Below are 11,978 nucleotides of genomic sequence, written 5' to 3' on the forward strand. Positions count from 1 at the left end.
GAAGAGAAACTCCATTGATGCGCAGCTCCACAAGTCCCAAACCCAACAAGCCAGTGGTGACAGCAGCGAGGAACAAACTTCACCAATTGACAAAAGTGAAGGATGAAAAACCTAGAGAGAAACCAGGCTCGACCATCTCTCCTCTGGCCAAACTTCTTGTGCAGCGCTGCAGTCTAGGCATCGGAGGCTGGAGAAGCTGCAGGTGTGAGTAGATCACCAGCGGGTGTTCAGTCTTGTCTGTCACCGTCGTGCTCTCCACTCCTCCATGACCACCACTGCATCTGCTCAGGATATGAATTTTCACCTAAACAGGACAGTTTTGAATTGTTTTAGGTACTAATCTAAAGATTGCACATAAATGAGAACTCCTTTTGAAAATTAATATTTTTATCCATTTCTCAGTGAATATAGCCAACATTATTTGGAGCATTTAAACAAAACAGGTTTATTGAAGAGTTATATTCATTAGTGTAAGAGTTCAATGATGGAATTGAACGATAATACACTTAAGTGCAAATACAGATGACAAAATTTATATTTTTGATGTTTCATTAGATTTTTCCAGTTTTTTTTTTATTATTATTATTTTTTATATTTCTCACAACGTAATTCATTTGGGTGTACTAATTTTGGCTTTGGTACTGACTTATCTAATGTGCAGTTGAAGTCAGAATGATTAGCCCCTCTTTAAATTTTTCTTCTTCTTTAAATATTTCCCAAATGATGTTTAACAGAGCAAAGAAATGTTTACAGTATGTCTGATAATATTTTTTTGCTTTGGAGAAAGTTTTATTTGTTTTATATCGGCTAGAATTTTTAATCTTTTTAATTTTTTTAACCATTTTAATTACAATATTATTAGCCCCTGTAAGCTACTTTTTTATATTACAATCCATCGTTATACAATAACTTGCCTAATTGTTTTACACAGAGGATGCCCTTCCAGCCGCAACCCACAGCTATGTTTTTCATCAGATATTTGTATTCTTTTTTGCTTGATTTAAATGAAAAGTACACTCACCGGCCACTTTATTAGGTACACCTTACTAGTTCCAGATCGGACTCCCTTTTGCCTTCAGAGCTGCCTTAATCCTTCATGGCATAGATTCAACCCGCTACTGGAAATATTCTTGACATTTTGGTACACATTCTTATGATGGCATCACACAATTGCCGCAGATTAGTAGGCTGCACAACCAAGATGGGAATCTCCCGTTCAACCACACCCCAAGACGCTCTATTGGATTTAGATCTGTTGAGTGTGGAGGCCATTTGAGTACAGTGAACTCATTGTCATGTTCAAGAAAGCAGTCTGAGATTATTCACGCTTCAATACATGGTGTGTTATCCTAGTGAATTGTAGCCTCAGTTTCCTCTTCTTAGCTGACAGGAGCGGCACCCGGTGTAGTCTTCTGCTGCTGTAGCCCATCTGCCTCAAGGTTGGACGTGTTGTGTGTACAGAGATGCTCTACTGCAGACCTCAGTTTTAACAAGTGCTTATTTGAGTTACTGTTGCCTACAGCTGGAACCAGACTGGCCATTCTCCTCTGACCTCTGGCATAAACAAGGCATTTGCGCCCACAGAACTGCCGCTCACTGGATATTTTCTATTTTTTAGACCATTATCTGTAAACCCCAGAGATGGTTGTGCTTGAAAATCCCAGTAGGTCAGCAGTTTCTGAAATACTCAGACCAGCCCGTCTCGCACCAACAACCTTAAAAGTCACTTAAATCCTCTTTCTTCCCCATTCTGATGCTCTGTTTGAACTGCAGCAGATCGTCTTGACCATGTCTAAATGACAAAATGCTTTAAGTTGCTGCCATGTGATCTGATTAGAAACGTGCATTAACAAGCAGTTGGAGAAGTGTACCTAATAAAGTGGCCAGTGAGTGCATGCTTTAAATAGTTCTAATTAAGTACGGTATCATCGAGCTTCAAACATGAATAATGTACAATTTCCAGATTAAATTAGGGCAAAACACTGTAGGTTAAAAGTGCAACAAATAAATAAAAATAATCACCATCATTTCTCCGTTGGAGAAATTGCAAGATTTCTAAAAATGTCATGTGTAAATATGCAAATACATTCGTATTCACTCATTTGCATATATTCATAGCATAAAATTGCTGCTTTAGTTTTTCTGACACACACTCAGAATAAATTAGCTGCTTTTTAAATGAGCTGGATCAACACAATTCTTGAGGGTTTTTTTTTTTTTTGGAACAACTCGATTGTTTTATGTTCAATCCATTTAAATTTGTAAAAACCATTAAGTTAACTTATACATTTGTAGGGGGTGGTTAACACTGTCGCCTCACAGAAAGAAGATCGCTGGTTCGAGCCCCAGCTGGGTCAGTTGGCATTTCTGTGAGGAGTTTACATGTTCTCCCTGTGTTGGCATGGGTTTCCTCTGGGTCTCCAAAGACATGTGCTATAGGTGAACTGGGTAAGCTAAATTGTCCATAGTGTATGTGTGTGAATGAGTGTGTGTATAGATGTTTCCCAGTACTGGGTTGCAGCTGGAAGGGCATCCACTGTGCAAAACATGTGCAGGATAAGTTGGTGGTTCATTCCGCTGTGGCGACCCCAGATGAATAAAGAAACTAAGCCATGTGGACTTGTAGGGGAAACCGGAGCACCCGGAGGAAACCCACACCAACACGGGGAGAACATGCAAACAGAGAAGCCAACTGACCCAGCCGAGGCTCGAACCAGTGACCTTGCTGCGAGGCAACAGCTCTACCGACTCCACCACCCCACCATCTGGCAAATTACAGTATGTACATATTCCTCTGTGTTATAAAAATCTTCAGATCATAGCTATGAATAAATCTGGGTGAACTTGCGGCTCAGTGCAGGAGAAAACACGTCGTTTTCAAAAATCTCCAGGGTAATTGAAATCTACAAACGCAAATTGTTAAAGTGCAACAATAGAAACACTTGAAGGGACAGCTCACCCGAAAATGACAATTCCCTCACCAAGATGTTTTTAAATTTCTTTCTTTTGTTGAACACAAAACAAGACATTGTGAAAAATGCTGGAATAAAGCAGCCGCTGATGAACAATATACACAATGGGGAAAATAAGTATTGAACACGTCATGTTTTTTCCCCGGAATAATATTTCTAAAAGAGCTGCTGACATGGAATTGAACCAGATTTCGGTTAAAAACCTAAACAATACAAATATAAAAATAAAACAAAACAATGCTGAAAAATGAGTGATGTCTATCAAGTCATGAAATGACCCAAGAAAAAAGCACTGAACTACTGAAATGTATTTAATACTTTATATAAAAGGCCTTTTTGCTGACGGCAGCTTAAAAATGTCCTCATATGGAGAATGAAGACACATGCATTGCTCAGGTGTGAGTTTTTCTCAGACTTCAACAGAGTGTAAAATCTTGATGATTTTGTGTGTTTCGTCTATCAAATCTGAGCTTTATTTTAGTATTTTCAATTGGATCCAGATCAGGTGATTGGCTGGGCCATTCTGCAGCTTGATTCTCTTTCTCTGAGAGCATCTGAGAGTTTCCTTGGCTGTGTTTTCGTTGTCTTTCTGAATTGTTCACCCTGGTTTCAATTTCATCCTCCTGCTAATGTAGATGTTGGACTGAAGCAGCTCATATTAATTTACACTGATGAAGGGCAGAGATTTGCTGAAGAACTGCGGAGAGATTTCAGCTGCTGTCTGGGCGTTTACTGCATTTCTACACCTTCATTTCTTCATGTGTTTAATACTTTTGCCAGTGTCATTTCATTTCATTACACATAATTTCATTTGTAAATTAAAGAGCCCCTATTATGGCTTTCTGAAAATAACCTTTCATGTTGTGTGTAACACAGCTCTAAGTGAAGTGAAATATCCAGCTAAGGCTTAAATCTGAAAGTGCACAGTGTTTTAAACTAATGATTCAATTATAAAAGAGTCGACTCATAGTGCTTCAAATTAATCGTCTCGATAACGAGTCTTAAGATGTTTCGACGTGACGTTAATACGAAACTCAAGCCCCGCCTAATTGTTGCACGTGCAAATCTGGGAAAATGAAACCTGCGGCCCCGCCCACAAACATGTAGCAGACGCCAGTTGAATCAAGTCATAAAGACGCTGTGCTCAGCTGGATATTATTGGAAGTTCGAGGGGAAAGTTAGTGTTATTTTCTCTACCCAAAGATGAAACTGTAAAGTGTGCAAAAATAGGCCTACCTCAGCATTATAGCTCAGCCTTGTTGAAATTACGAGAGTTTTCCAGGATAAATAACAAAATAGGAGGGGGGCTGGAGATGGGTCTAAAATGCGGGAGACTCCCAGGAAAAACAGGAGTGTTGGCAGGTATGCTCACACAAACGCTCTGCACTCTGACTACATCAATAGAGTGAAATGCCCAGCACGGCATATCAACAATGTCTCTCGCTGAACACAGTCGACCAATCGCAACAGGCAATCAGCGCAGATTAACTTCTTGCTAAGGACGGGTTTGGGAACAAATGAATCGCTAAACGACTCATATGGGAGTCGTTGGGATAATTAGGTAAAAATCAAGGCATATTATAAGACAATGAAAGTGTTTTATGAACTTGCATGCAGATCAGTCTGTTGATGGAGACCCCTAAAACTAAAACATGACCCTATTTAATGTATAATAGGGGCTCTTTAATTAGATTTGTTTTCTTTGCATATATGGACTCTTTGGTTGCTATCAACATCTGATGTAAATGTCTGTCACATACAAAGAATGTTCAAATGGATCCAAGTGCAAGTGATAGAATATATATTGACACAGTCAAGATAAATGTAACAGAGAGTGCGGTGCTAGTGTAGTGGAGGCCAGCTAGTGTGTGCTGTGCAGGTGAACCTCACTCCTCTGACCTCTAAAGGTGCTCTAGCGACAGACGCTAGAGACCATGGTCTTTAGCCTCCTTGGAAGAGCAACCGACTCCCATGCAGAAGGTCACCGGTTAGATCCCAGCTCGGAGCGGGTTGGGCGGTGTAGGACCGGTGGGGTTACATTGGTGCCGTGACCCGGATGGGAGAGAGGTTTAGGGGGTGAGTGTAGTGGAGGCCAGCAAGTGTGTGCTGTGCAGGTGAACTTCACTCCTCTGACCTCTAAACGTGCTCTAGCGACAGACGCTAGAGACCATGGTCTTTAGCCTCCTTGGAAGAGCAACCGACTCCCATGCGGAAGGTCGCCGGTTCGATCCCAGCTCGGAGCGGGTTGGGCGGTGTAGGACCGGTGGGGTTACACTAGGAGAAACCAGAGCAGGGATCAGATGGGAAAACAGGGTCCAGTGGTAACTCCGCACGATCCTGAGCACAGACAAACGAACACATAAGCACATGTAACGAACTGACAAGGAAACACAGAAAACGTTGCATATATATATATATAGGCGCGATAATGAGCCTCAGCTGGCGAACTAATCAAAAGAACTGAGTGCCGTCATAACACGTGACCAAAACAAATACACGTGGGCAACAAAAACAAAACAAACTCGCATGATCAAGCAAACACTCCGGAAGAGCGCACAAACCTGCAACCGTGACAATGTCAGTCAGCTGCACCAAATATGTTTTCTGAAAAAAATGGTGATGTGTTTAATACTTATTTTCCTCACTGTATATACAAGCCATTGTTTGTTCATCTTTCTTTGTAAAACATGAAAACAGAAACTTAAGCAGGTTTTGAACAAGTTAAGGATGAGTAAATAATAACAGATTTGTAACTATTTACTAACTATTTCTTTCCGTTTCTTCCTATAAAAATATATATTTTTTTAATTTTAGTATTATTATTTAAAAAGCCTAAAATCTCAAAATTGACAATTACACAAAAGCCGTGTTTTTACCTGAAGTGTTTCACCTTCAGAAAATCATTCGGGATGTTATGTAACATGTGTGTGTCCCATATGGTAAAGTTCATGCACTCTTATGTTATATATACAGTTGAAAGCAGAATACACTTTATGAAAAGGCACATAACCATTTAAAAAAGAAGTCAGATGTTAATGTGACTAACCTTTTTTCTCTTTTAGGTAAGTTAGGATAATCAGATTTGTTTCTGTTCTGCCTAAGAGCAGAATAATGAGAGAGATTTTTTGAGAAATTGTTATAACTTTTCTTGAAAGTCAAGTTTACATACAATAATATTATCATACCACTGAAAAAGCTCAGATGATGGTGTCAAGGTTTTGGAAGCTTCTGATTGGCTAATTGACAACATTTGAGACAACATAGGAGGCACAACTGTAGAATAGTATTTAAGGAAAACCTCAAACACACGGCTTCCTTGTGTGAAAACATAGTTTACATAAAATAAGATTATTATCCCTCTGAATAAGCTCAGTTGATGTGTCAAGATGGGAAAATCAACAAGCCAGAATCAACAAAAAAGCCAGATTACAATTTGTTAAATTACACTGGGGAAATAATAACTTTTGGAGACATGTCCTGTGGTCTGATGGAACTAAGATTGAACTGTTTGGCCATAATGACCAATGTTATATTTGAAAGTCAAAGGGGAAAGCGCACAAGCCTAGGAACAACATCCCAACTGTGAAGTATGGGCGCGGCAGCATCATGTTGTGGGGCTGTTTTGCTGCAGGAGGGACTGGTTCACTTCACAGCATAGATGGCATCATGAAGAAAGAACATTATGTAGAAATACTGAAGCAACGTCTCAAGACATCAGCCAGGAAATTAAAACTTGGCCACAAATGGGTCTTCCAAACAGACCATGACCCTAAGCATACTGCCAAATTAGTTCAAATGTGCTTTAAGGACAACAGAGTGAATGTTCTGGAGTGGCCATCACAAAGCCCTGATGTCAATCCTATAGATAATTTGTGGGCAGAGTTTAAAAAGCTTGTGCGAGCAAGAGAGCCAACAAATCTGACTCAGTTACACCAATTCTGTCAGGAGGAATGAGCCAAAATTCTGCAAACTATTGTGAGAAGCTTGTGGAACGATACCCAAAACATTTGACCAAAGTTATATAGTTTAAAAGCAAAGCTAAAAAATACCAAGAAAATGTATTTAAACTTGACTGTCTAGATTAGCATTCTGGCATTTAGCAAATGCAAACCATTTAGGTAATCCTAACAGACCTAAAATAGTAAATGTTTAGGAAGATTTACCATCAGACATTTTTTTTTAAATGGTTATGTTCCTTTTTTAGAGTGTATGTGAACTTCTGGGTTCAACTGTATGATCATTTTGACATGAAAATAGAAATAGCAAGTCATGCATTTTTTTGCAGATGTTTTTTTTATGTGCACAAGAGAGACATCAGCTCGTCATATAATTATATTTCGGTTTGCTGTCAGAAATATTGACACGAGGCTGTTCTGGGTGTACAGCATGACATGACTTGACTGGCCAGAAGCGTAAACAGCAGCTCGGTTGGATCCCGTTGATTGCGTGCCTCTCGGTTTAATTTTCAGATGTTTCCAGCATTCCAGAGGATCTCCGTGCTCTTTAATTAGACGCTCGGATGACATTTCAGATGTTCAGGACAGAAACCCGAGAAGCTCCTCGCAGGTCACAAGTGTGAAGTCTGAATTCCTGCTGGTTTTCAGTCATGTCTTGTAACAGCATGATGTGTTATTGTTTTTTTTTAAATAACAAAATTCGGTACACTCTTTAACTAATACTACATTTTTATTTATTTATTTTTTAAATATCCTAACCTAATCTTTATTTTAAAGTTTCCTAGAGTTAAACAGTCAAGTTTTTTTTAATAGTTTTATCTGGAGCACTTTCAGCGTAGCTTAGCATTACCTTAGCTTGGCATAAATCATTGAATCTGATTAGACCGTTAGCATATCGCTCAAAAATATCATTGCACCTGCTGCAGCCATGGCATGGTAGCAAAATTATTACACTGAAATAAAAGTATATTTTCTAGCCATATTGGCATTTTTGAGTGAGATGCTAATGGTCTAATCCGATTTAATGGTTTATGCTAAGCTAAGCTAAAAGTTATTTCACAAGACAAAGAGATCGACTGAATGGATTCAAAAATGGCAAAACTCCACAATTTAACACTAGTGACAATGATCCGATTAGAATGGGATTGGACTATTAGCATCTCATTATAAAATATAATTGCGTCTGCTTCAGCCATTGTACGGCAGCAAAATCTGTTAATTATTACGTTGAAATAAGAGTATAATTTTCATATCAGCCTAAAACAGTAACTGTTCTTTCCACTGGTCTTAATTCATGATTTAAACACAAAGGAGTCAAGCTTTAAATAGGAAGGTTATCAAAACTCATTTTTGAGTGAGATGCTAATGGTCCAATTCAATATAATGATTTATGCTAAGCTAAGCTAAAATTTCTTCCACCAGAAAAAGAGATTGGCTGAATGGATTCAAAAATTGCAAAACTCCACTGTTTAACTCTAGTAACTAATCAAATTCGATACAGATCATTGAATCGCATTAGTCCGTTAGCATCTCACTCAAAAATATCATTGCTCCTGCAGCAGCCATGGTACGACAACAAAATAACTTGAATATTACTTTAAAATAAGAATATAGTTTCTAGCCATATTAAACTAAAATAGGAATTGTTCATTTACTGTTGGTCTTATGATGTAACAAAATACAAAATATGTACAAAATAGTCAAGATTTGAAAAAGGTTATCAAAAAGTAAAATTTTTGTGTGAAATGCTAATGGTATAATCTGATTCAATGATTTATGCTAAGCTAAACTAAAAGTTATTTCACTAATTTAATAGTGCACTTAGTGTAATATAACTACAGAAGAGTCAAGCTTTAAATAGGAAGGCTATCAATTTTTTTGTGAGATGCTAATGGTCTAAATATGATTTAATTATTTATGCTAAGCTAAAGTGCTCTTGACAGACAAAGAGATTGGCTGAATGGATATAAAAATGACAAAACTGTAGATTTTAACTCTAGTAACTATTTAATTCAGATCACTGAAACGCAGTAGACTATTAGCATCTCGATCAAAAAGGTCATTGCTCCTGCAGCAGCAATGGTACGGCAGCAAAATTCCTTTATTATTACATTAAAATAAGAGTATAGTTTCTAATCATATGGGCCTAAAATACCAACTGTTCCTTTTCCTTCGTCTCAATACATGATTTAACTACAGAAGAGTCAAGCTTTACATAGGAAGGTTATCAAAACTCATATTTTTTGAGTGAGAAGCTAAAGGTCTAATCCGATTTAATGATTTGTGCTAAGCTAAGCTAAGCTAAAAATTATTTCGCTAAACAAAGAAATCAGCTAAATAGGTTAAAAATGGCAAAACACAACTAACTCTAGAGGAGCTGTAAAACCTTTTTTAAACCTTGTTCTTTACAAAATGACCTATTTTGTTATCTAACTGATAGAAAATTATTACCAATTATGCTGAAGAAAAACAAAGATTTGCTAGACTATTCATACTTTTTTTTTTTTTTTTGCAGTTTACTTATTATTTGAAATATAAAATGTCCAGGCCTGGTCCTCTCTCATCTTCCACTGTGATCTGTCCTCCTTTTATCATCCAGTGAGCCTCTGTGAGACTCAAGACCGATATCAGCAGTTATCATACACTCGTAGCCCCACTCGCTACATTATTATTTTATTTATTTTTAAAGCTTAATATATATATATATATATATATATATATATATATATATATATATATATATATATATATATTTTTTTTTTTTTTAATATTTCCCAAATGATGTTTAACAGAGCAAGGACATTTTCACAGTATGTCTGATGATATTTTTTCTTCTGAAGAAAGTCTTATTTGTTTTATTTCGGCTAGAATAAAAGCAGTTTTTAATTTTTTATGAACCATTTAAAGGTCAAAATTATTAGCCCCTTTAAGCTACTTATTTTGCTGATAGTTTACAGAACAAACCATCGTTATAGAAGAACTTGCCTAATTACCCTAACCAGCCTAGTTAACCTAATTAACCTAGTTAAGCCCTTAAATGTCACTTTAAGCTGTATAGAAGTGTCTTGAGAAATATCCAGTCAAATATTATTTACTGTCATCATGGCAAAGATAAAATAAATCAGTTATTAGAAATGAGTTTAAATTATTATGTTTAGAAATGTGCTGAAAAAATCTTCTCTCCGTTAAACAAAAATTGGAGAGAAAAATAAACAGGTGGGCAAATAATTCAAAAGGGCTAATAATTCTGACTTTAACTGTAATCTATCAGATATATCTTTATATATCTGTATGTTTGACCATTTATTAGTTTTATTTAAACAGTTGTCATTAATTGCACTCTAGTATGCATGTAGTAAAGCAAGTTCTGATTAACTGACTGGTAAGATTTAATCTAAGGCTCAATAAATGAAATAAAACACACACACACACACACACACACACACACACACACACACACGCAAACATTATCATTTTTTTTCATGCTTCAAGTTCAGAGGAGTTGTAAATGTACAATAAATGTTTCATTCCGCATTGGTACAGGCCTGCAGCAATGCAATCAAATCCTGTTTGTGTGTTTGGAACTCCACCAATGTTCATTTAATGTTGCGTGCAATAAACTGTCACGTCTGACAGGATCAGGTCAGGCCCTGTTGAGTTCCGCACATTCGGAGAGCATTTTTGAAAATAAAACTATTAAAATGACTTTTGAGTGACAAATAAAAACGTGAGTCTCTGCCTTGCTGATGTCAGGTGTGTTGTTGAAGTGATGGCCAAACGGTCAGGAAAAAAGACGGCATGGTGTCAGATTTAATGGGGTAGAAATTGTGCCACTTATTTTAGCTGGCTAACCAGGCCCGTAGCTAGCCCAGTGAAAGGGGTGGTTCTTTTTTCTCATAAAGTGGACCAATTTGCAGTTATTCACCTCATTTTTTATTTAATTATGAGATTTAAATACTGCTTTTCAGTGACATTTAAACACTATTTTAGCTGGATTAGTTTGAATTATTTTCTTTATATAATTTATAGGTTATCATTCGTAAAACAACACACTCTTCGTCAGCTCTGCGTGACTATAATAGTTTGAAAACATAACATTACCTGTCAAACAGACACTTCAGCCATGGTGCTCTCTCGGCCACCGTATATATGCTTTTATACACGTGATTTAAATGATATGAGAGGCAATCTCTCTGTGATCATAATTTAGGATTAATCTACCAGTAAAAAAATGTATTAATCCATGGGTCAAGTGTGTTCCGAACTGTGGGTTGTGATCTGTACGAATCGCGGACACCTCTAACTGCAATGTTAAGCTTTACGCCCCACTCACACTGGGCTTCCGGGTCAACGCTTCCCATTCACTTTGAATCGGTGACGTCAGACATTGCCGAACTGCTTTGTGGATCCGTCGGCGCCGCTTCAGAGGCGTTGCTCGCTGCTGAAGTTGGGACTAGTTCAACTTTTTCAAGCGCCGACGGAAGCGTCAGCCAATCAGATTGCTGTATGCAAATACACCAGCTAGACAGTGGCTGCGTCTGAAACCGCCTACTACTCAGTAGGTACTGCATTTGAATTTAAACGTACTACTCGGCCGTTAGAAAAGTACGTTCTATACAGTATGAACGTGAAAAGTATGAATGGAATTCGGACGTACTACATCCGCCATTTTGTCATGGTCATGTGACCTACCTGCGTCAGTTGCGTCGCTTTACTTCCATTCATGAATTCGCTCGCGGGGCATCATGGGATAGCGCAGCATGCATGGGATGCACACTCCGGAATCTGGCCCAAAGTAGTAAGTCATCCGGGTACTTCTCGCATACTGATTTTCGAATTCTATGAATTCAGACATACTACTCGGCTCGCATACTGATTTTGGCGTACTGTATAGTATGGAAGTATGCGGTTTCGGACGCAGCCAGTTGCCTATTGATGACTGAATTTCATTGGCTGAATCTGCTATGATGATCGTGTTAGCCCCAACTTCAGACACACCTTCAGTCAAGTGTTGACGCTGAAGCCCCGGCACGAGGCCGACCAGAGCTTA

This window comes from Danio rerio, chromosome 7 (assembly GCF_049306965.1).
Source record: "Danio rerio strain Tuebingen ecotype United States chromosome 7, GRCz12tu, whole genome shotgun sequence".
NCBI lineage: Eukaryota > Metazoa > Chordata > Actinopteri > Cypriniformes > Danionidae > Danio > Danio rerio.